The 22,611-nt window shown below is 38.8% G+C and overlaps 1 protein-coding gene across 1 annotated transcript in view; it reads right to left on the minus strand.

Annotated features, from left to right (window-relative positions):
- LCLAT1 (lysocardiolipin acyltransferase 1) overlaps positions 1-22,187 on the minus strand; it is a 120,614-nt gene extending 98,427 nt beyond the window's left edge. The window contains exons 1-2 of the mRNA XM_061991535.1: positions 21,985-22,187; positions 21,631-21,742 (exon numbers count right to left, since the gene is read on the minus strand). The gene's annotated coding sequence lies outside the window, so the exon portion shown is untranslated. The remainder of the gene's footprint in view (positions 1-21,630; positions 21,743-21,984) is intronic.
- Positions 22,188-22,611: the final 424 nt, after the last annotated feature.

Here is a 22,611-nt window from a genome sequence, read left to right on the forward strand (position 1 = left end):
GTGGAAAATTCCCAAGCATGTTCTTCTCGTGGCTATGTTCTCAATCAGCTGGAAAGCAAATGTGTCAAAGTCACATCATTTGTATTTATGTCTCAGTTCCTTCCCTGATACTTTAAACCAGCCTTCTATCATTACCCCTTCACTATAGAAACAAAAAAATTGGTATTGTTCAGATGCAGAGGGGTCAAAAAAAAGAGCCCTATAATACCTCTACTATCAAGGCTTTACTCTAATATTCTCTTTCTTCTATAATTATCTTAAGTCAAAACTTAATTAAAGAAAGATGAGCAAGTTGCTTTGCTGTTCCAGGTCAACAAACTTTTTTATGGAGAGAACAACAGTTTGGAGAACAGATGGAAACATCAGCTGGAAGCTCTGAAGGACACTGATCTGCCTATTTTCTCAAAAGATTGAGGCACAGACCTGTTCACATACTTAAAACCTTTGTAGCTTCTGAACAGCACACAGATTTAGGTCTTGGTTCTAAGTAAGGGTCAAGATAAGATTTTCCCAAGAAATTTTCACCACAAATAGAGCAGGTAGGTTAATTTGTTTTAATTAATTCAGAACAAGAAGATTTGAGTCCTCGTGTAAAACATTTGTTTCCAGGAGGGTCGCAAAGGGATTCTGCTATTGAAATGACATCATGTTTGTCTCTGGAACAAGTGTGATTTTTCCAGGAGTCTTCCGATGAGACGTCGCCTGGGCAAAATGAATCAAATTTTCTAGCTTTTGAACTCTTCAAAACAATAAGAAAAAAACCCCACAAAACTCAAAATATATTAGCAAGCAAAACAGAAGCAGAAATACAGGAAATGAGAAGCTCTTTTCTTACACAGACATGGTCCTCTGGTTTGGGAATTCCAGTCAGACAATCATTGACCTGGAAATACTTCACAGATACTATTCCATTGGAGAACAGTCACAGCTAGGATCTCCAGAAAAACATCTTAGGGAGGTCACAAGTCTCACCACAATTCATGTGGGGAGAAATGGTTTCAAGGATTCAATTATTAGCTCTTTGAATGTGTCATGGCACAGTTCACACACAGTCATTGCGTTATACAGATCAATCATGTAGGTCTGACAGATCAAAAGGCAGCAGTCTCAGAGAGTTTTAATGCATAAACTCGGGCAGCAGAACTTCCACTAGTAAATCCACTGAAGAAATTGTCCTTTCTGATCACATGTATGAAATCATTAAGTTCAATGACTTATTGATATAAAACATCTTTGAGGGGAAAAAAAAATAAAATCTCTTTGAACTCTCAACAGTGAGAGTAGCCCCATGAACTTCAACTAAAATAAGAACAACCTGTAGAAAACAGCAGCACACGTGACTCAAGACACACAAGCTGTAGCCAGCCACTAGTACTTAATGAGTCAAAGAACTGACCTTGTGAACTCCATTAATGGTTGCCACACACAACTGGTACAGAAGAAACCCAAACAGCTATACCATAGCTGCAAAAAATATCCCGATTATTGCTCTAAAATCCTGCTTCCTCTCCCTCCTGCTGTCATTCGGTTCTAGTTATTGATCCTGCTTCTCAGCACTGGTCCTTGGACCTTTTATTATTCTGCCAACACAGCCTGGGTTTCTAATCCCACCTCTGGTCTGCGTAACACTGGTTCCAGGATCTTGATGCCTACCATAGCCCTTAACAGTAATTGCCACTTCTGATTATACCACTGAAGCTTGGAGAGAAACAATCACAAACAGAATGGTAGAGGCTGGAAGGGACCTCTACAGATTATTTAGTCCAACTCCCTGCTAAAGCAGGTTCACCTACATCAGGTTGCACAGGAATACGTCCAGGCGGGTTTGAAAACCTCCAGAGAAGGAGACTCCACACCCTCCCTGGGCAGTTGCCACGGCTCCCTCACCTGAACAGGAAAGAAGTTTCTCCATGTGTTCCAGTGGAGCGTCCTGTGTTCCAGCTTGTGCCCATCACCCCTTGTCCTGTCACTGGACACTACGGGAAAAAACACTTACCCCAGAATCTCCCTTGACCTGCTGGCCACACTCTTCTTGATGCATCCCATTGGCCTTCTTGGCCACGAGGGCACATTGCTGGCTCATGGTTAGTTTATTGTAAGTCAGGACTCCCAGGTCTCTCTCTGCAGAGCTGCTCTCCAGCAGGTCAACCCCCAGCCTATACTGGTGAATGGGGTTGTTCCTATCCCGGATGCAGGACTCTGCACTTGTTGAACCTCATGAGGTTCCTCTCTGCCCAACTCTCAAGCCGGTCGAGATGCCGCTGAATGGCAGCACAGCCTTCTGGGGAATCAGCCAGTCCTCCTAGTTTGGTGTCACCAAGGAACTTGCTGAGGGTATACTCTGTCCCCTTATCCAGGTTGTTGATGAAGATGTTGAACAAGACTGGCCCCAGAACCAATCCCTGTGGAATCCCACTGGCCACAGGCCTCCAACACTCCTTCTGTGCCATTGATCACCACCCTCTGGGCTCTTTCATTCAGCCAGCTCTTGATCCACCTCAGCATCCACTCATCCAAGCCACACTGTCTGAGCTTTCCTGAGGATGTAATGGGAGACAGTGTCAAAGGCTGATGTCAAGGCAGATGACATCCACTGCTCTCCTACTAAGCAGACATAGACCAGACAATCTCTAGCCTAGACTGACTCGCTCTGAAGTTCATATCCCCTGGTTTTCCAGTTCTTCAGAACATTATTTCACTCCAGTCTGTCCTAAACTTGAAAGACCTATTCACTCAGGCCCCTGATAAGATTCCTCACTATCAAATAAAAGATAAGCAACTAGTATCTACCCAATTAATACCCTAGAAACAAAAATAACAGCTGTGCATCATCAAGGACTTAGTGGTTGCCCTAGAATTTCTTACCACCTTAGCAGATGAAGAATAAAACCTTAAAAGTCAGATAAAAAGCATACCCTTTACAGTACTTGTTCTCTGGCATTTTCATTATGGCATCTACTCTGAATTAGATCAGAGGCTCAAAAAGAGTCTAGTTTTATTTTGTGGATTCTTTGGGAATTTTTGTTATTATTCTGGCACAGCGAAGGAAGGGAACATTAACAAAAAACTGGCAAGAAGTGGCAACACCCACTTTTCCTTTGTTATTTTGGCCCCCATTGCTGATATTTTTGGATTTTCATTCTGGAAAAAGGAGAAAGATGAGGAATTGTCTGAAGGAGTGTGTGCTGGGCTGCTTGCCCTCAGAAAATTGGAAAGTTGCCCAGGCAGAATAAAGAAAGGACTCTATAAACTCAGATCTGACTTGTGTTTAACAGAACAACATTTATGGAGAATGAATACTTACAGTGTCTTGACCTATGAGACTTTGTTATCTTGTATGGTGTTAAAGATGGAGAAGACCAGGGGAAAAAACACAAAAATTGCTCAATTGAATCAGCAGCAGTCCACCTAGTCATCCTGTCTGGCAGTGTCTTGAACCATGTACTTCATAAGAAGGCACGGGAAAAAATCCTGCAGTACGCAGTGATGGCAAATTTATTGTTAGTCTCTTTTAACATTTATCTTAAGCTATAAAATACATGGGTTTACATCCTTCTCAATATTACTCATTCATTAGTAGGCTGATCTTGTCTTCTGCATAAATAGACTTAATACCTTTGTTCTATCAGCAGTCTTTAAAGCCTTCTTCACTGTTACTGAGTATCCAAATCCATAAAGGAAAAGGATTGACAGCAGCCAGACAACCTGCTCATTCAACCAACAAAGGTACAAATCCCACCCTTTAGCTTCACTCAACTATCAGTAGCAGGTAGTCAGAAGTGAGGTGATTAAAAGCCTGTAATCTTCTTACCAGCAAAAAAACAGTGATTGTCACCACCACCCTCCACCTTTCTCCTGGCATCTTTAGATGTTTATACTTTAAAAATTCTGAATCTAGTCCTGGGGAAAAAATTCTCACTTTATGGAATGTCTTATTAGAAGGCATTGTTTGCTGTGAACGGCACCTCAGATTGTTTAAAACATCTTAAATGCTTCAGGAAACACAGTATTAAAGAGGAAGAAAGTAGTAAGGGGAAATTAGGTCTGAGATTTGTTCAGTTCGTATAGAGCAAGGGATGCTCTTGAGAAGCTATCTCTCCAAGCCAGGAAAATGATGTTGCCAATCATCCAAGATGCCAACTACTAAGATTTAGCCAGCCTCTAACTGTTGGTGCAGCAACGTCAGGATAGGAACTGGGGAAAGGAAGGACACAGTCATGTTAATAGGCATTGCTTGCATGACCTTTGGAGAACAGCTAGGAGCTACCAGCTTAGATAGTAGAACCAGTATGAACAGTCATGTAAAAAGAAAAGTCTGAAATGACTCCTTGTAAAAAACAAAAACTATTTGTAATGTTGTACAGTCCAAGTTGCTACAACAACAGGATATGTAAAGAAAAAGAAAGATAGATGCCAATTGAAGAACAAAAAAAATGTATTCCTGTTGTCTGCATTATTTATAGTACATTATTTATAGTATATTTATAGTATAATATTTTCATCAGTACACCAGACTATTAAATGTCTGAGCAACTTCCAGAGCAGAGGGTTTTTACCCCCCTCCAAAATACAAAGAGTACAAGAAACGCAACTGACAAGCACAATTTTATACAATAACAATGCAATACTATGATTCACTTGCATTAAGTCTGACTAAATATGTCATCATCTTTAAACAGAAAATGCAGCTAATAATTTCAAAACTAAAAATAGAAAGATATGTGATGTGAATCCTATGTGGTTTACTCCCAATTTGAATACATTATGCTGGGTTTGAAATATTTTTGTAGGATCATACCAGCTTTGCTATTTTGTTTTCTTTCACTTGTTTGCTTTTTCTTTCACTTATCAAGACAACATCTACTTACAGAAAAGCATTTCTAGAATTTTATATAAAAAAGTGATGGGCTTGGCAGTGTTAGATTAGTGGTTGGACTCGATTCTATGGTTGGACTGTAATGTTTCTACGATTCTATGATTAGTACATTGGTACAGCAACCATGCTGATAATAAATGTAAAGGCCATTATAGCCTAAGAAAATCGAAGGGGCGGAGAAAATTACAATGAAATACGTGGGAGTAAATATGCAAATTAACCCTTTACAATGCAAGGAAACAGTACTAAAAACCTTCTAAAAATGTCACCAAGGGGAACTCAATAAACGTCAAGACACTTTAAAGAGGGTAAGTTAATCACAGATTTTTCTGTATTTGGAGTCTTTAGTTCCATAATTCAGTAGAACATACCCTAGGTTACTTTGAAGCTAGGAAGTGACCTTTCTTGCCAACGTTCACTGTTCTTTACCCCAGAAATCGCGAGTTTTACCTGAAGAAGCCAGACAGATCAGTTGATGTATAAATTGTCTAAATCTACATCTTGCAGGACACAGTGATGTTTGCCTCCAGAACCACTACTTATATGACAGAACTACACCAACATAATTACTTTTCACTGTTTTTGCTTAAACCAAAATAAACACCATGTGGGGAATGATCCCAGAATTCACTCCATATATGTTAAACAGTCTTTAACTAGCAAATGAAAGTAAGTGAGGCAAATTTTTTTCTGCCAACAAAAATGTTTCATTTTATAACAAAGTCTGTGTCAAGAAGGCCAATTAAAATGTATAGGAACGTTTTGAAGTCACTGAATTCAAAGTCACTCCAAACTTGTGGAAATAAACTAGCATTTGAAAATGGGAGTATTTTCATCATTTTCTTTGAACTGTCACTCTCAATATGAAAGCAAAATCAAGGAGGAGATAAATTGGTTTTGATACTGTGCATGCTCTTGAAACCTCTTTTTTGTGGCTTAACAAGCACGTTAAACCGCTTCTCTCTCTTCTTGTAGCTTAAGACCATTACACAAGAGAGACAGCTTATAGCAAAACAGGGTACACAGCAAGTGCTTCTGTCCTTCCTCCCTCAGGAAGGAAGGCTATTTTCCTACTGTGGCTTAGTTAAAATGTGCATTTAAATTGTTCTAACAGCAACTGAAACTACCGCTTCAGTTCTCAATTCACATGTTTTCTAAGACTTAAGAGGAAAGAAATCTTGTTTCCCAAATAACATAGCTTACAGTAGTTGTAGAATAAGTAGTTATCTCTTCTGAAGCTGATGACAGCTAGAAAGGAATAAATAAAGCATGTTTTATTTTAAGGAGAATCATCTTCCCCTGCAAATCATCTATGGACAACCTGAAACCAATAATGTATGACATTTGCAGAGCAGAATCACACAGAATGGCTGAGGTTGGAAGGGACTTCTGGAGGTCACCTGATTCAGCCCTCCTGCTCAAGCAGAACCAGTTACAGCCAGTTGCCCAAGATCACATCTAGTTAGCTTATGACTATTTCTGAGGAAGGCTCCATAACTCCTTTGGCAACCTCACTGACTCCTAGTAAAAAAGTGTTTTCTGATGTCTTTCAGTTTATGCCCATTGCCTCTGGTCCTGTCACTCATCACCACTGAGAAGAGCGTGGCTCCATCCTTTTTGCATCCCCCATCCTCTTTTAACTCTCTCCAAGTTTTTATGTACATTGATACGATCCCCCTTCCCCAAGCCTTCTCTTTTCCAGGCAGAACAATCCCAGCTTTCACGTCTTTTCTTTGTTAAATGCTCCAGTCCCTTCAGCATCCTTGTAGCCCTCCAGTGAATTCTATCCAGCATGTCTAGTATGTGTTTGTGCAGGGTTTCAATTCTAAACACTTCTGGAAGCATCCACAGTGTCCTTATTACCTGAGAAGTTAAGCTCCAGTGTCCCTTTAGGTGCTGCACAGGACTTTTACAACAGGGAGAAGGAGAACTTATGGCCCTTCAAATTTAGCATAAGGGGGTTTCTGTCTTTAACCACTAGCACAATTCTTTTGGTCCTGGTCCTAACTCAAACTGGAGGAATTAAGGCCAGCTTTTAGGAAACTCTGAATTATGTCTATGCTTCTGAAAATACCTCCCTGCTAGACGCAAATTTAAAAAGATGCCAAGTCTCTTAAAAAATTCCTCAGTCCTCAGCTCAACCAGTTTAAACTTCAGGAAGAAAATAATTAAGCTTATAATTGTTTTGCTATACTGCAAGGCTGAAAGAAAAACTAACAAGAGATTGAAAGATTCGATGATCAAGATAATAAAGATGACATTTTCATAGCAATTATTGCAAAAATAAGTGAGGAGGGAAACAGGTGAAAGTGTTTTCAATTTAAAAGCTTTTTAACTTGTGAATAAAATGTCAGTAAGTCCATGTCAGAGTTCTAATTATTTTAGGAAAAGGTAAATATATTTGAAATCAGAAAGTTCACTGATATTCAGTGTTTCCCTCTCTCCACATTTTGGTAAGAGGACCCAATACCAGATAGACAAGAAGACACGAGCAATAACCGAAAGATCCTTTCTACTGGTTTATATTAAGCCACAACTTTCTCATAGTGCTTTCCAGAGCATTTTATAGTAATCTGCAGTGTGCAAAAAGGATATAATAGACAAACCAAATGAGAAGTCATTTGATAAGCATTTCTTAGGACATCAGAATTTGTAATAACTAACATTGTGGCAAAAAAGAAAGAGATAAATGGTGACAGAACGAGAACTAGAGAAAGTCACTCAAACTCAGCATAAATGTCCAGGCAATGCTTTAGCCTTCAATTTGGCAGCTGCTACAGACACACCTTTATCTTCAAACCATACAGCATGAAGACACTCAGAACAGCCACTTTCTGCATGTCAAAATGTTGATAAACTAGAAACTTCAAAGGGGTTTGGAAACAGAATAGCATCAACACAGATGTAATGAACATAAAAACAACAAAACTAGCTTCGTACAGATTGCTCTTATGAGATTCTCTATTCAGCAAATACAACTAAGGTATATAGATGAATAGCTTATAACGTATTCTGATAGGATTTTAGGTCTTTTACAGGAAATAAGAAATTTAAAGTGATCTAAAACCTCTAACAGTATAGTCTTAAACTTTTTTCAATGGTAACAGATTTCAAGCTTCAAATCAGGTTTGACTGCATTAGTCAGTAACAAAAAAATGTAATGATTTCTTAATGTTTCACTGAAATTCTTAGGCCAACTTACACACACACACATACAAAAACCCCTTTTAGAAGAAATAGGAGAAAAAGATCCTCCTCCAGTTCTTCAGGAACACTAGAAATTTAAAATATTTCAAAACAGCTAACTGCAGTTGCACACAACATGGTTAATGAGACTCATCTATCAATTGTTCCATAACAATGTAGTCAAATAATTTCTTTTAACTTTCCATCTCTAGCTTCTATACTGTCAGATAAAGATATCAAGCATATAGATGGAAAATTACATCAAGATATATACTTGACCCTTTTAAACTCAAAGTAGGTTTTCCTATACCTTAAGAACCAGCTCTACAGCAGAAGTCCTATTAAAGAGTATCTCCAACCTGCAATTTTGATAATATAATTTAGTCACTTTCCACTATGTAGGTCAGATAATAGAAATATGCTTTGTAGCGGTAATACTTTTCTCCTCCAAAGTTCTTAGTTTAGAAATACATAGAGGAGTATTATTCCTCATTGGCAGAGAACTCAAAGCATTAATTGTAATATATAATCAGACACATCTGTGAAAACGATTACTGTGTCCTGAGTCAACAGCTGAAGAAAAGATTTAACTGACCATCAAATTAGGATAAAACTAAAACTCCAAGCTTCACACTTCATTCAAAATGCATTTGTCCACGTCATTTACCTGTATAGTTGTCTGCCAGTTCATCAGATAAGCTTTGTCTCATTCTAAATACCATGAAAGACTCAGATATATTTAGATCAAATAGCTTCAAGAATATTTTCAGACTTAACTTCACAGTGAAAGCCAACAGAGATTACTCAAACCTGTCTATCACCAATTAGACATTAAAAGTCAATCAATTCATAGTGGTTCATTAGTAATTTCTTAGAAGAAAAGAATCCTGATCAACATCTTTTGTCTTGACTGTGGAGGCATCAAACTGAAATTGAAAAAAGTAGTCCTGTATGGCTAATACAATTTTCACAAGAGTCAACTCTGGAGAAATTTTCAAGATGTGAATTGACAGATTAGAAGATGCCATCTTCCTCTTCCTTAGAACAATCACCATATGTTCCACTATGCATACATAAATACACAAAGAACTATTTCACTCTGGACAAAAGCAAGATTTAAGTCAGAGGCATAAAGAAGGATATGTATAATTCAGTCAAACTGCAGAATCATTTACAATTGTTAACTGCTTTGTAGATATGAATGCTGATCAATTGCTTTTCTAGCCCTGATGTGATTAGTGGTCTTGATACAATATTCAGGAAATCAGTGTAGTTACTTCTCTTTAGAGTTAGCATTGATCTTTGATATCTATCATTTTGCATACGATAAAAGAGACTGCCAGTAAAGCGTAGTCTCAGACTACAGATTAACTGATTCTATGGAAGCCTAACACAGAACAGCTAGTTTCATCCTGAAAAGCATTTAGGTCAGATTACAGCAGCAATGGAATTTACATGAGGGAGAACACCACATCTGGTAAGGAGTTAGGAGAATATCACATTTAGCAAGGAGTCATTTGCAGCATAACAACAGTTTGCTATGTACACAGCTAAAAGATATGGGACACTTAGCACCACGCAGCACACTGATATTGAATTGTTACCTTTATATTACACTCACAATACATTTGGGATACTGAAGCTGCACAATCTTACATACTGAAATTATAGAACACCAGAATTAAGGCTGTTCCTTCCTGGTTAGCTTGCTGTTTTGGGTTTTTTTTCAAATAGGAACCCTGTCTCATCCAATGCACATTCTTTGACAGAAGGGTTAACAGGGAGAAATCACTTGGTATTTCTTTTTTTCCTTCTCATAGCACAGTGCTAAAATTAGTATTAGCTTTTAAAATCCTAGGAGAAAAAGAACACTTTTTTTCCCCTCCATATTATGCATATTATACTACCATCTGAAAGTGTTATATGTAGTAATCTATTTTCACAACAGATCCTATTTATATATCTCTAACTCAAGATCCACAGCCCAAAGCATATGAATTGTGTCTGACTAATCTGGAATGTTTCCAAACTGATTTTTCTCAGAATATTTTTCACTGTGCAGTACATCATAAGCACAATTCATAGTTGCTCTTAGCTTCAGTTGCAGCTGTGAAAGCTTTGCATTCTTTATTTTATAGGTGTCCAACCTTATTATTCAATTCAAGGATCAGAATTATTGTTAACTGGTAATAACCAGTTCTCCAGGATGGCATTTAAATAAAGAAACCTTCAGATGACCATCTTCAATCCTTTATTCCGTTCAGCATACACCACCAAGCACGTGCAACAAGTAAATTATGTTCTCCACAATGCATTCCTTAAATTTTTAAGGCATTCTTGAAATATAAGCCATCCTGAACACTAAGTTTTTTAAAGGGGAAAATAAAAAAGTATTAATGGAAATACAGACTGCCAATTCAAATGTGCTGCTCTGGGTGACATTAAAGAATTTAGCCCACATAACATTTGGAACTCGTGTTTCTATTGGTATTTTAACCAAATCTAAAATCACGAGCCTAGTGTGAAGTGAATTTGGCAGAACAGCAGCTGCTCATCTCTAAAAGCAATCGTGTAACTTGAGAAATGTAACTTTAATAGTCTCAAGGAACAAAAGAAAACACTCTGATCTTCATGAATTTCCAGAAAACAATTATAATGAAGTGGTAAGGTATCTTATATGGAGAAAGACTTAACATTCTCATATACAACATTCATGCTTTTCTAAAATAAAGCCCTAATCATTCAAGTCGGTCACATAATCTAAACATCCCCTTCAACCTATTTACCTAAACTAAAAAAGATAATAATTGGAGCATTACCTAGAAAAGTAACAGATATAACTGTGGCTGTGCTTACTGTATTTCAAGGCATATTTGATAGCATCAATGGATTAACAGGACAAAGAGCAAAGTGGTAATTAAACAAAGGCTTATGTTTTAAACCATTACAGTAAATCTGCATATGTAGTGTGTAACTCCTTAAAGCCAGGAGGCCAGACTGTATTAAAGAAAGAGTAAATCCTACCATATTTAACATTTTACATGCCTGATCCAGGTACACCTTTTTATGTGCACGTCACTATTTTCCTATAATGAAGCATAATAATGTCTCCTAATGCTATTAATTGCTCATAAAAGAACCAATTTTCAAATAAGAACATTACTGTGCAAATCCTGAAATATAACTTGTTTTCTTTTTGATATAAATTCTGTCCATCAAGAAGAATCAATGAAAGCAAGCTTTTAGAATCTGAAGGCAGTGAAGTATCTTGATTCCAAGTCCTTTTTTTTCCTTATTTCTTTGCCCTACTAGTTAACATTGTAGTTAGAAAATTTCTTTATCCTACATTAAGGAACAACTTAACTAAGTCAACTTCCTTCTGAAAAAAAAATCAGTGGCTTTTAATAATGGTTGCACTTTAGAAAAGGTTACATAAACTCCCCTAATTTTCTTCCAGAACAAAAACAGTTAAAATGTTTTAATTAATCCATTTGTCCTTGACAAATATTTCCTTTAGAATGTTTTTAATGCAACTCAACATTGCCTGCATCTTTCTTGACAGCTGGTATTTCCTTAACAGAGAATGGTCTCAAATGGTTTATATATAACATTCTTTCTAAAATTCATTTCCTTTCTGTGTAAGCAGTTAATATAGCAGGAAAAAAAACAAAACAGGAATGTTTCATGCCATGTGGGATATAACAGTTCTAGAGTTTTGTTTTAAATTAGTCCAATAATGTTTTCGTAGAAATATTATTAATGTGGCTGAAGTCTAACATTCGGAAAAACGAAAAATACTTGCCCACAACTTTGCTTCTCTCCAAATCTCATTGCAAACGAACTTCATTTTTATGTTCTAGCTCTTCAGTACATGCCTGGTGAAAATCTGACAGCTCTTACTAAGGTTCAGCTGAGAGGACAGATGTTAAGAAGAAAATAATCATCTAGTTAAGAACAAGTGAGCAACAGTTTTGCATCAAATAGCTCCCAAACCAGACATGGAAGCTCTGATAACTTCACTTTAAACATTACAATTATTCAAGACATTGAAATTGGCATAAAAGTACGCCATAAGCCTTCCAACAGAGGATGGACATTGTCTCACAGAAGGTGCAATGTCTAAGGGTAGGCCACTCCTCCATACTAACACCAAATCCCAAGTTCTTAAGAGCTGGGAGACTTGTACCAGTTGCATGCAGAAGTAGCAAGGTCCCATATGCAAAAATCCTGGGAAATGGCATCTTCACAGGTTACTGAGGTCAAACAAAGGCATCTGCTCTACAGTCTGAAATATACACTCCCCATAAAGATTGTAAACCCTTAGCTAAATGGCTGGAGAGCTACAGCAGTATCAGCAGCCTTTAAATAATGAAGAAATACTCACTGACAATCTCTTTCCTCTTGTCATGTTATAAGAATTCATTAAAATATTACTCTTCTACTAGATCAACTCATTTTCAGTACTGACGAAAATTTTCCTTCTAAAATATTCTGCAGCCTGTGGAACTCTGTACAACAATATTTTGCAACCACTATTCTCCATTTTTGGGGTATCTCATAGCCAATACATCATTTTGTGATACTTTTAGTAAACATTATGATCGGTGTTAATACTGTACATAAAAAACATCCTGCACTGAAGGCCAAAGCTACCAGATAGTTTCCCTAAATTTTAAGGTTTGCTTCTTTTGCATTCAGGAATAAGTGACACATTTCTAAACTCCAGTAAAAGCCCATCCTAAAGATGCTTTTTTCAGCTAATTTTGTATTTCAAGATACAGGAGGCAATGACAGAGACATGAAATGTAATCTTTCTTTCTTTCTAACACGCAAATTCATTTTTGCATTCTGCTCACACAATGATCCCCTTTGTTCTGAAAGTGAGTTTAATTCTGCATGCCCAGAGCTCGTAACAAAGCTACGGACAATATCTGCAACACCACTTTGCTTAATAGATTTTATGGATGTTTTACATAAAGTTAAAAAAGAAAATACAGCTGTATTTACCAGCTGTATTTGCTGCTGTCCACACGTAAAATGAACAAGAATCTGAATACACTCAAGGTCACAGGCAACATGGGAATAACTTAAAGCTCCCCTTAAAAAAAGAGAAGTGAGTATTTGCTATATACACTTCAGGAGCACAGTGCTGTTGCAGAAGGGCAATGGTCTGCCAAGCTGCAAAGGCACAGAGGAAAGGCAGACAGGAAGATAATCTTACTAATATGTGACTGACCCAGAGCTTCTCTAAATCCTCTAAACTTTTCATACGGTTCCATCTTTAATTAAAAGTAACTGCTATTAGTATCTTTTCAAGGATATTCTACTGCACAAGGGTGCTGTGTATCATATCATAGTGCTCTTTGATAGACTAGCCTACTGCAATTACTTTAACAAATAAAAAAACCCACATAATTTGAGCTGTTTCGCCTTTAGACAGAAGATAACACATATTCCTGTGCTATCGACAATCATTTTAGCAATATCCCTATTGTGACCACTCAAGTCACATTTGTTTCTGCCTATATTTCATAGAATCATAGAATCAATCTTTAGAGATCATCTAGTCCAACCCCCCTGCAGAAGCAGGTTCACCTAGATCAGGTCACATAGGAACATGTCCAGGCGCATCTTGAAGACCTCCAAGGAAGGAGACTCCACAACCCCTCTGGGCAGCCTATTCCACTGCTCCGTCACTCTCATAGTGAAATAGTTTTTTCTTATGTTTAAGTGGAACACTTTGTGTTCCGGCTTCATCCCATTACCCCTTGTCCTGTTACTAGCTACTATAGAAAAAAGGGATGTCCCAACCTCCTGACACCCACCCTTTAGATATTTATAAATGTTAATAAGATCTCCCCTCAGTCTCCTCTTCTCCAGACTAAACAGCCCCAGTTCCTGCAGCCTTTCCTTGTATGAAAGATGTTCCATTCCCCTGATCATTTTGGTGGCCCCGTGCTGGACTCTCTCCAGCAGTTCCCTGTCCCTCTTGAGCTGAGGAGCCCAGAACTGGACACAGGACTCCAGATGAGGCCTCACTAGGGCAGAGTAGAAAGGGAAGAGAACCTCCCTTGAGCTGCTGGCCACACTCTTCTTGATGCATCCCAGGATGCCATAACTACAGAGTCTTTTTATCAATTACACAGATCAGTCACCTCTCAAGGTCTTTCCGTGATCTACCATAATATGAACACACAAAAAAATATAGCTGTTTAACCCTTGACATCGTGGCAGACATTAGTCATTCCAAAACTACTAAGCTGGCAGGCAAACACACAGCTCTTTTACTCACTGTCAAAATCTAAATGCGTTACTTGGTTAAAGCACAGTTTTAAATTGGAATTTTTGTTATTGCTTAGTGGAGCTGACATTCAAGATCTAACCCTGTATCCAACACAGGTGCAAAAATAAATGCTTTTCAATATTTAGGAAAGACAGTAAGATTCTTTCTCCAGAGTAGAATGCCCATCTTTATTAGAACATAAGTAAAACTACTCTGCAAAGAAAACTTTTACAAAAATTACTATTGTAAGTAAGGTTTGGAAATTGTAATCTCAAGATGCAACCATTTATGATAAAAAAATGATGTATCCATTTGGAAATGAATAGTAGAATCATGCAGGCACTGGGAATATTGGATAACTGTCAGGATTTTATTTAAAACTTGAAATTTAAACCCGATGTTCCTAACAAACACACTTCACTGAGCAAAGCCATAATTTTGGGAGAGACACACCCATTGCCACTTTCAATGGTTAGAAATAGACAAGCCTGCAAACACTTTTTGTAAATCAGGCTGATGCACAACTATTTTTCTAAGGAAGGTCTAGTGCAAAAATCTATCTACCTCACAGAGACAGCACAAACTACAGTAAGACTGATGCTTTTCTAAAACAGTCCATCACCAAAGTTTAGAAAGATCGAACATACCCAGAACATTACTTTCCGACTTCCTAGACAGTCTGCAGTTATTTAAGAGAGATTAAACCAAACCAAACACCCCCTTTCCAAATGTGAAAGGCGTGCCAATTCCCAGAACATTAACTGTTTCCACTATCTGATGATGAATTACACATAATTAGTTCACTGGCAGTGCAGTACTTTTAGTTGTCCTAAGGACAAATCTACTGACCTGCACAAGAGACCTTGAAAGAAATTGCTGAAACTGTTTTGGAGTTGTTTTTTTTTTTTTTTTTTAAGGGAATCCACTAGTTCAGTTGACAGATTTAGTGGTGTTTTCACATTGAAGCGTAAGAACTAGAAGAAAGCTACTGTCTACACAGGAGGCTGAGAGGAAGTGAATAGCCTTACCTTACCAGACTCTACAGATTGGCTCAGTAACTTTGGCACGAATGTTTTACCTCATACTTGTACTCAAGAGGTTTTCCATGAGTGGAAAGATTAAACAAAACCAAAATAAAGAAAAAAAAGACTGACTCCCAAGAGAGACTTAACAGGTAAGTATTTCCTTCTACTTGTTTTGCTCTTTGAGAAGTCTTTTGTAGTTTTCCTTGGCTTTGTTAAAGGACCTAGTGATTACTTCTCTGGAGCACATGGCTCCAAACTGCAGCTGATACAGCAGCTAAAAAATTTACCCAGCAGAACTATGAACAAGCTCTAAGTTCTGACCATGGCCCGAAAGCTGGAAGACAGTTTACAGTTTGATTCACTTTGAAAAGTTAGCTTCCTAGATCAGCATGTTACTACTGTCTCCTGATGTTATCTTACTAGAAGGGTTAAAAGTTGTTTTTCAATGAGTGTAAAATGTGTAACTCCTATTTAGTGAGCTGAATGCTTGAGAATTTCCTACTGTACCACATGAAGTTCAGTTAAGAGTTACTCTCTTTCAAAATTGTCGAGTGAAATGAAAGCGTTTTTTCCATTGCAGTCTCTTAAAAGTAATAGCATGAGTTGCAGCAACTGGAAAAAAAAGAAGTTAAAGTTTACCAGCTACTTATAATTCTGCTACTTTGTACTATTACTATAGTATTATCAGCCTTTTCAAAACCAGTGTTCTTTACATTCTAGCGGATCATTAAAATCATAGTAATAAACATGATCTTGATAGCAAATTAAACTGATCAGAGGAACCGATGCATGATTACTATAAGATAACATATTAAAAACTAGAAGGAACCAGTCCTCCTAGCATCTGAAAAATAATATAAAGCATCTGTCAAACTAAGATTTCTCACAGTGCCATGTCCAAACCAGAACAGTATTTCTTTTCTACACTATTTTCACTAAAGAAACTAACAAAGTGCTAAGCCGCACATCTCAGATAAAAACCACTGCATTCCATATAATAGAAATCCACAAAATTCATCTCCCTCTTATGACATTTGTCCTCATGTTTCTCTGTAAAAGCTATTCACCCTACCTGGGATCAGTAGAAGTGGTCTACCTGACCAAGAGAAGTCTGCTAACAGCTGAACTCCCTTAATCTCTGAACACTGTCAACTGGAGAACTTTCTGGGAATAACAAAGATCTTTTTCCCAGCATCTGGGTAAAACCAGGGATATCCAGTTTGTAAGAGTTTTGGGGGTCTTTTTGTTTTTTAAAAACACTTTTCTAGAAACTGAAACTACCAAATGTTTTGCAGTAATTTAGGGAGTTGTAATAGCCACCTGACAGATACAGTTCAGACTTGTTCTTACTTCTATTTCAGAATATATACAACATTGAGTCAGTCCTTCACACAAAGAGTTTATTTACAACTTCAACTTACCAACTGAAAAAGGTAACTATATCCTGCCTAAGACAACCAATGAAACTTTGGTAACCTCCAAAGCAGCACTTGTGTAGAAGTCTGGAGGAACAGGAAGCACTTTGCTTTGATGGTACTTATTTTAGTTTCTTTCTGAACAGCTACCTTTCAAATTTCAGAAGCACAGCACGAAGTGCTTTCAGTAGTATTTATTGCAAACAGATATTATTATTTATTACACAGAGATACTTGATACTATTATCAAGTGATATTTGTGCCAGTCTATAAATGCGGGGTTTTTTTGCAAATAAATTGCAAAAGCACTTCAAAAGCATTAATAACCTTAAGCCCATTAATTTCTGTATATGTTCTTCTACATAAGTTAAATCACATTAGAAGAACATACTTTCTAAAACATGACTTGAGCTAATTTTAAATATGGTTGGAAAAGTTTGTCCTACACTGATTAAAATCTATATTTAAATGAAAGGAAAATTTAACCACAGAAACTGTGCTCATTTTAGAAAAACAACCAGATCACTGCCAAAGTGCTGTCCTAAGTTTAGATTGCCGTCTGACTAAAACATTGTAATTACGAGAAACTAAAATGGATTTCTAAATGTTTCAAGATGAAACAGCCATTGGGTAATTTGCAAGATATGCAATTATCATCTAAATTCAAACACATAACACTAATACTTGATCTGAACAAATGCAAGTTGTAGATGCTTGCTTGTTGGACTGGGAAAAATCAATGCTGAAAAATCTTTACCAATGCTAGGTAAGACTAATCAAAATAAAACCTAAGAGCAAAATTACCAAGTGATGTAGAATTCATTAATTAGACATAACGAATTTTTTTGAGGGGAAAAAAAAAAAAGTTTGGATCTTTTATCTACTGCTTCTGTCGCTCCAAGAGCTGATCAAGCTCAACATAGGATTCTCAGCACTTTTGTCACTGTTATAACTGTATCAGTGCCCACACAAGGCAAGCTCTCACATGTACCAAGACTACGTCTTTTTTACCTTCAGACATCAGAGAGAGTCTTGAAGGGTCATACAGATTTGAAGGGTCATACAGTAGATTTTCTGTTACTTTGCAATTAACATTTTTGTTTGGGTGGAACCATTATCATATTGACCACATACAAGTTAAAAATTAAAAACCCAAAACAACCAATCACACACTAACCCCAGACCTGTATGTGCATTAAATGTATAACTAGAATAAAATCAATTTATTTTGAACAGTGACTCAAGTCTTCATCTGCAACAACCATTAATAAGAATCAAGCTGGTAAAAGTATTTTGGGAAATAAAAGTAACCCTATTCCCATTTAAAAATCATAATTGTGTGTACTTGTCAGTATCTGCATTGTCTTGTATTGTTTGTCTTTGAATTAGCACAATAAATAAATAAATGCCTTGGTTGTGGTTTATTTCTTGTTCTCCTGTAAAACCCTGGGTGTTTGGTTATGTTTTGACTCTTCTGATTCTATGATTCTGACTACAATCAGCTCTGTAATTTCACTGATTTTGTGAAGGAGTACAAAACAACCTGTTCTTCATACATTAAAGCACTCAGGACCTGTGAGCACGTCTGGGGACACAGTAGTTTATAGGAACACTTCCATGATCCAAACAGTAGTTTTATAAAAGAATCTATAAAGTAACTTTCAAGAAAAATTACTTCTCTTTCTACAAGCATTGTCTGATGATTCACCTTAACCTCTTCTTATAGACTCATAAAGCAGTCTCCTCCTTTAAGCCTTCGTGGGACCTCTAAAGATGCCACCAGAAGAGAAGAGAGATTTCTTTCAACCATAAGATATTCTGAATGCTTTAAAAACAACAAAATCACCATCAGTTCAAGGAGAACACACTTGAGATTAAACAATACCTTTCAGAGCCACTGGAATGAAAACAATACCTGCTCCCTTGATATCTAAGATAACATAAATAGCAGGCACTATATCAAAAGATGCCCCTCAAAAAAACCCTCAATAGTCTCAGGAGTTTTAACATCAGAGATGCAAAGCCTTGGAAAGGGACAACTGAAAGCAGCAAAATGAAAAAAAAACAGCTTTGTTACAAGGAATCCCCAGAGGAGGCAGAGGATCAAAAGCAAACACACACAGAAAACCCCCAAAACTAAGACTGCTGTCAAATTAAAGGCAAATTCATTTTTCTCCAACTCCTGGATAGTGTGTCACCCTAGTGGAGCAATTGATTTTGTCCTGACAAGTAACAACTAGCCTAGTTTTGAACCTATAAAGCATGCAAGAAACTCTGATACAAACGAATCAAATTAAGTAACCTAAGTTTATTATAGCAAAAGACAAGCAAACTAGTTCAGCTAAAAGAGACTAGGAAAACTGAGATACATTTTGTCTAAGCTTCAAGAAGTCTGCTAATATTTCTCTTGCATCTTGCAGTGCCCTGCAGTAGCAACAATGGACTCTGTAAAGCAGAACTGTCTTTCAGGAGCAATTTACTTTTTAGCCAGGTCAACAAAAAGCCACACAAAAACCAAACCACAAGCCTTTGCCCACACTCAGCGGGGACCTGTTTCAAGACGTCTACTCTCTAAAGGTTCCATTTTCCTCTCTCCTAGCTCTAAGTGCTGATCAAACACCACACATGCCTTCCAGCTCTCCTCAGTCCATAGCTAATAAATCATTAAACCAGATTATGGAACTCAATACCACATTCAGAACATGAGGAATCTTGTCTGTGTGTTCTCAGCACCGCAACCTGAAGAAATTTGGGAACCTTGCACAAGACTATAAGTGAGGAATAGAAGAATGAAATAAGGAAAGAAAGTAGGACAGAGGAGAACAAAGGTCATTTGCAAACAAGGACCACATAGGAAGAAAGCATAAACTAAGACAAAAACTCTGCAAGTCCCAAGCAGCTGGAAGAAGCGGAAAGCTAAAGAAAAAGGTGTCTTTTGGCAAAGCTGAGGTGGGAGGAATGGGGGCAGCAGCATCCTGAAGGTCAGGATAAGTTACAGTAAAGAAAGGACATAAATAACACCGTCTAAATAAAAACTAAAAGATAGAAACTACAGGGAGAAGTATTTGACTATTAAACATAAAGCCAGCAGGACAAGAGGATTTGCAGCTGAGAGTTCAGGTGATTAAGAATCTAGTCTGGCATTACTAAAAGTAGCTGCTGAAGAAGTAAAGTCTCTACCGGAACAGTGGAGACACATGACAGCCTGCCACCTGAGCAACCAGTGAAAGGATTTGCTGGATCAACTCTAATGCTGCTAAAACCTCAGGCAGATGAGAGGATGACACATTATACTTCCAATTTTCTTTTCGTATGGCTGTTGTGAAGAGGGGATAGAACTCCATGAAAGCAAAACCTATCAAGACTGAGGAGTGAGAACACACCAGGTTCAGTTTCCCTGCCTAAATTCAGTTTGGCTTTTACAGTGGGAGACAATATTATTTTTCCTTCAGGAGTCCTGCCTCACTGAGCAAACATGATGTACCAGTCCCTGAGGTCTAAATAAGGCTTTGTAAGAGACAGCCCTTTTTCAGCACAAAAGCTCTTTGGCAAGAAGGGAGAAATTACTCTGGAAAGGTGGGAAAGCTCCTCACAGACTTACACTCCCCTCAACTCATACCGCATATTCCCTACATGTGGCTGACATTTCATTTCTTAATCCAAACTTTTTAGAAGTTTTAAGTGTTGTCTGAATTTTTTAAGATTTTCTGAATGCCCAGTTTGAGACTTGTTTCTCAAGGTACAGTTAGACATTATACTTAACCCACAGCTGGTTTACATTAGCACAGAAGGAGAAACAGCTTTCATTCATATCAGAGCAAACACTCACTGGAATGGCTTCCATTTGACAGAAAGCCATCCCCACAAAACTTTTAGATCAGCTGTCCCTGCAACCATCAAACCACTAAATCCATTACAAAGAGAGCAGCTGTAACCTATGCCTAGTGATGGCAAATGAGTGAGACTGTACTCTTCAGCTGCAGCCCACACAATGACCATAGTATGTATTCACGCTGTTAAAACTGTACCTTGACTTGCTGAGGAGCCAGACAGTACAGCTTTGGCTTTCCCTTATTTTATCCTACTTTCTCCATTTGTAAAATAAGTAGGGGGCAGGGAGATAATCTATTAATCTCTCTGTGTTAAATGGAATAAAGTTGTGCCCGAGAAAACATTGCAGTATTGCTGTGGTAGCTACTACTGAAAAGTCCCAGAGTCCAAAACCAGAGAGTGAGCCAGGTCTTCAAAACAATACACAGCTACTATGAAATAAACGAGACTCTGCAATACTTAGCTATCAATAAACAAAACACACTCTCCATTCAGCAAGCATGGTCCACTCCATTCACTGGCCTAAGAACAGATTAAAAGAAAGTTGAGAAAATCAAGTACTGTATCACAATGAATACACACAAGTACCAATGTGAAGCTGCACACAGTTTAATTCTAGTATTTATTTGTAGACCGTAGCTTTTTTCAGCCACCGTTATGTCCTGAGCCCAGTTGTGAAAAGTTACATGCCTCATTCTGATACCCTGCATTTCTTAGGCAATAGATAATTCCGGTCAAAGTTTAGCTTTCCCAGAGGCCAAACCTAGCGGAGACTGAAGCTTACACATCAGTAACGACGGGGGAAGGGACAACAGACACAGCGAACAGGGCAAACCAGCCAGCTACTGTTGGCAAAACTTGACTGCCATTGGTGTATGTGCAAATCATAACAAGAAACTCTACTTTTCCCAAAAAGAAAGATACTAAGGATGACACTGTAACAACAAGCCTCCATTTATTCCTCTAGATGCAATAAAAATAGCAGCAGTGAAACCAAGGTTTCGGGTAACGTACACGTTTCACACACACTGAACGAATCCTCAGGCAAGCTCAAGGGCTCTCCTCCAGCGGCTCCTCCTCTGGCATCGCCGCGGCTACCGGCCCTCCTACAGCGCGGCCACCATGCCTAGGGAGAGACGGGACGCAAGTGAGGGAAGAGGGGAGGGGGTGCAGTGAGCTACATCTCGTCGAGAAGACATTGGCAAGGCTGCGGCAACGGTGGAGCTCCAGAACCTCTGGTCAGCCCCGCCGAGTCGCAGGGGTCAGGCCGCCGCCAGCAGCGGCGCCAGCAGCGGCACCGGTACAGCGGCCCGGCCCGGCCCGCCGCCCGCCACGGGAGCAGCTGTGTGCCTGCCCGCCCGCCCTCACCTGAGACGGGGCAGCCGCGCTGCGGCGGGAGGAGGCTCCTCGCCCCTTCAGGGAGCCGCCACCCCGGGGAGCACGACCGCACCAGCACCCAGCGTCGCCAGGACTGCCGCCATGTTCCCGCTGCTACCGCCGACCTCTGACCTCCCCCAATCACTTCCGGTCACGGCTGTCAAGCCGTTGCCATGGCAACGATCCCGGCCCCCAGCCTCCCTTAAAGGGGCAGCGTCCATGTGCACCCCTCGCAGCCCCACATCCACACACACGGCTTACAGCCATGCACACTCCTTGCACACAGGGGTGTGGTTGACAGGCCTAGGGAGTGACGAGGTGCCTGAAGGTGCCATGGGCCTGAGAGCAACAGGCCCTGTCACACGCGGCAGGGTCATACAATCACAGAATCATTTTGGATGGAAAAAACCTTTGAGTTCATTAAGTTCAATCACTAACCTCACATTGCCATGTCTACTAAGCCATTTCTCTCAGCACCTCAGCTACACAGCTTTTAAATATCTCCAGGGATGGTGGCTCCACCACCTCGCTGGGCAGCCTGTTCCAGTGCCTAACAACCCTCCCAGTGAAAAAGTTCTTCCTAATTTCCAATCTAAACCTCCCCTGGCACAACTTGAG

This window comes from Colius striatus, chromosome 2, assembly GCF_028858725.1.
Source record: "Colius striatus isolate bColStr4 chromosome 2, bColStr4.1.hap1, whole genome shotgun sequence".
NCBI classification, from domain to species: domain Eukaryota; kingdom Metazoa; phylum Chordata; class Aves; order Coliiformes; family Coliidae; genus Colius; species Colius striatus.